This window comes from Morone saxatilis, unplaced genomic scaffold (assembly GCF_004916995.1).
Source record: "Morone saxatilis isolate NCDOM2014 unplaced genomic scaffold, NCSU_SB_2.0 Contig2, whole genome shotgun sequence".
Lineage (NCBI taxonomy): Eukaryota > Metazoa > Chordata > Actinopteri > Moronidae > Morone > Morone saxatilis.
This window is the reverse complement of record NW_023339762.1, coordinates 5,373,521-5,377,531: the sequence shown is the minus strand read 5'-3', so window position 1 is coordinate 5,377,531 and position 4,011 is coordinate 5,373,521.

The following is a 4,011-nucleotide window of genomic DNA, read 5'->3' as shown; positions in this document are numbered from 1 at the left end:
TAGGTTGCCTTGCTCAAGGGCACCTCGGCAGTGCACAGGAGGTGAAACTGGCACCTCTCCAGCTACCAGTCCACACTCCATATTGTGGTCTGTGGGACTTGAACCGGCGACCCTCAAGCCAAGTCCCTACACACAGAGCTACCTCGACCCCACTTTTATGGCCCAAAATTGTTTGCAGTTTCAGTTGCTAACGTAAAAGTAAAAAGAAAAGTAATTCAACTTTTTGAATCACTCTGTAAATATGTATATAGTTGAACTACCAGCTACTGCAAAATGTGGTTGAACTCTGTTTAATTATATAGTTCGTCCCAACACTGTTCATTTGAAAGTTTTTACCTTTAATTATTTTTATTCTTTCTTAATTCTTAATTCCTCAACACACAAACACACACCCAATCCTATAGAAAACTATTCACTCAGTTTCTGTCTAATGTCCTTGTTAAGTACTTAGTAAATACTAGTTTCAAACTATTAAACAGTTCCCACCATGAGCAAGCATTTCAGCAGTTCCTAGTGTTGAGTTCTCTGTTTTCTTTAACTTTGCCTGTTTTATGGAATTTAGATTTTCTACCTGCTCCGTGTCGGATTTATTTGCTTGTTTAGACTGCCTTACCTGGTTTTGACCTGAGCTTGCCCAAACATCCATAAGCCTTTGTTCATTGGCTTCTCTTATTTATTGAATCACTATACTGCACTTGATCTGCCTCAGTTGTCTGCATTTGGGTCCAGTTCTCTTTGTGTTCCTGTTACCTAGCATGACAATTGGATTGGAAGGAAGGACAGGAAGGAGTTTCAGACACTAGCTGACTTGCTCTGACATCATGCACATGTGGGCAACAATAACCTCACAAGATCAAGGCGGCCGCATTTATCAGAGCCAGGCGCCGCAGTTGCTCTCTACCAGCTGCAAGACCCAGGGCATGATTAAAGTGCTGATTTGCTCTTTTCCTTATTTATAGTGTGATTTTAGTATATCTACTTTCCAGGCAAGGCACAGTTTATCTCAAACAAGTTACACTCATGCTCGAGGTGCAAGTGGCCAAAGTCTGAGTTTTTTTGTTTTTGGTCCGAATCAAATACTGGTCTGATTTGCAGTGTGACCTCAGTGTGAACAGTCATATCAGAATTGATGTGACTTTTTTGTCACTCTAGATTAACATCTGTCATGCAGGCCATTTCAGGACTGTGACCTGCTCACACTGGAATCTCATGTGGGCCATGTTTAAAAAATGCAAGTGAGGCAAATGAGCACCATAGGATTAGATTCACGTGTCTAGTCGATTATTGTTTATCCCCAGTTTTTTTTTACTTCCCTGTCAAAAGTCTGTCCATCTTGTATTTCACATGTTTTTATTTTCTGACAACCTGAATCTTAATAGACTAGCATTAATTAGGATCAGATATGCATTATATACAGCAGACATTTTGAAAAGCACAGGTAGAGACAGATGATGACATTAATGAAAGTTTACAACAGTGCTCTGTGGGATTCTTAGTTGACATATTTTGTGTAGTTGTTATGGACACAGTCTGTGACTTTTTTTTGTAATGAAACAGATTTTTTTTAACTCAGTGTCTCATTGTTTGTGCTGGTGATTTAACCAGAATAGGCTGAAATCATCCAACAGAGAGTCAGTGGGCACTGTCCATGGATGGAATAAACTGCTCACAGAGCTACTCTTTTGGTGGCTAGTCATGTCTATGGTCTTGGAACTTCAGTATGTTATACAGTTGCACTGCTACATGCATGTAAAATGTGTCTACTGTCCTTTTGGATTATATGAAATGGTTCCAGACTATAAAAGGTTAGTAATTGATGGTGTGACTGAGACTAAACCTGTTTCTTTTTTTAGGCGACTCGAGCATCATCAATCTTTGTCACAAGCTTGGAAAATGTAAAATGTTACTCATCAGCCTGCAGTGAACCTCAATTAACAGTCTGAAGCCTGCAACCTCAGCTGTGGCCTTGAGATGTTTACAGCCACACTGTTTCCCTCCATATCAGTCTGTCTGTCTGCAGGGCAAGGAGCTGATCTTTCCTCAGGCAGAATCACAGCACTTAATTAATACCCTTACAGTTTTTGTTCTTTTTGTTTTTGACATTGGGTACCTGTTGCATTTAAAACTTAATACAGTACCTGAGGTCAATCATTCTGTACAGAGATCAGCAACCAGGAAAACTCATTCATCTCAGATCTGAAGACGCATATGGATACGAGAAATTTGATCAGATACATAAAATGTTTTTTAAAACTTTTACAGCTTGGTACACTATAGAGAGATTTTTCTCTCTATAGCTAGTTTTCCCATTCATGACAACTGTACAGGTGTACATTTTTGTATAACTTACGCATTTAAATTATATTAAGGCTAAAAGTTATGCATAATTAAGGGTGCTGTCATAGGCAGCTGGTTTCTGTAACCAGGGTTCATTCGATTCCCCTCAGCTCCACCCACACTCCACGTCTTTGCCCAGAAGCCTCACAGAGGATACATAGGTTTTTAATTATACGGTCAGTACTTACTGCTACAGTCCAACGACTTGGCTTTATACACAGGAGCATTAAGTTTTCACATTTTCATCAAACTAATACCTACTGTTACTTTGTTAGGTCTTCTTTCTGTTTGTCTGGTCAAACAGTTATTAAGCAGCTGGTGAAGTTTGGATTCTAGCTGCTACACAAACGGAGTGTCCCTTTTCGTTTCTTTTTAGATGTATGTGGTGACGTTCATCTGCGGCATCAAGCTCAAACACATGCTGGCTTGGCGCTCAGCCAGATCTCAACCAGATCTCCGTCATGGCCAAGTACATGGACTGTCAGCTGGCCGCTGCCGTGGGCAACCAGCTTGTCTCCAAGTCCATCACTATGGCGACAGGCAAGCATGCTACTGACACCACACCGCGCTCAGGTCATTAAGAAACCCCCTGTGGTTTTCTTTCAACTGTCACTCTTTTCACCTCTGCTCATATTGTCCGTCACTTTCTAACACATTTTTTCTGTGATTGAAAATAAAGTCCTGGTTTAAAAAAATGATGTATGTGACCGTTGCATACTGTTCTAAGAGCCCAGGGCCCGTCTTCCAGAAAGAGTTATAAGGCTGAGATAAAATCCATCATATAAACTTCTCAAGCTTTTGTTTAACAACAAGAAGATCAGTTAAAGGTCCAGTGTGTAACATTTAGGAGGATGTATTGGCAGAAATGGAACATAATATTCATAGGTATGTTTTCATTAGTATAGTCCCCTGAATATAGTAATCTTAGTGTAAATACTGCACACTGGTCCTTTAAGACCCAGTATAGCATCTTTCAGCAATTGGATGGCAAGCACTTCTGTTCTAGAAATTGCTCAGAAATCCCCTTATTGTCAAATACATAGGGAAGCCATACATCCTCTCAATGCCCTACATTTCTAGTTTGTGGTTGAATATTTTCATGAGGTATAATTATTTTAGAGGCCATTTTATTCAGTGAGTTTTCAAAAATAGTCTCATTTCAATGACCTGCTGCCTCAGAGCTTTCCATTCATACACAATTGATGTAATTTCAATACTGATTAGTGCAGCAGTTCACAGCAACACAGTAGGTTGCATCCTGTAGTCCATCTCTCATTGTACATTTTTCCATCCAAATTCTGTAATGAAGTGACTCTAAAGTAAGGTGAAGAGTATCAGTCATTCAGAGTATCTGTCTCAACAATACACAAAATATGTATATTGATATTGTGTGATTTTTGATATTTGGTGATATTTTCAAACCGTTAAAAAACATATTTTTATAACTTAGGAAGCCATATTCTCCAGTGTCAGATGAGAATATGGATATCAGTTCTATCTCTGTGGGTCCAGTACAGAGTTTAGTACAAAGACTGGAAGTAAGGGGAAAATGCTAGCCTTGCTCAAACAAAAGTAAAGAAATCTACCCTCGACTTAAAATCCAAAGTTCTGGCTGTGATGTACTTCCTAGAGTTCCTCTGAAACTCTACAGGCCATTATTACATTATCGGTTGC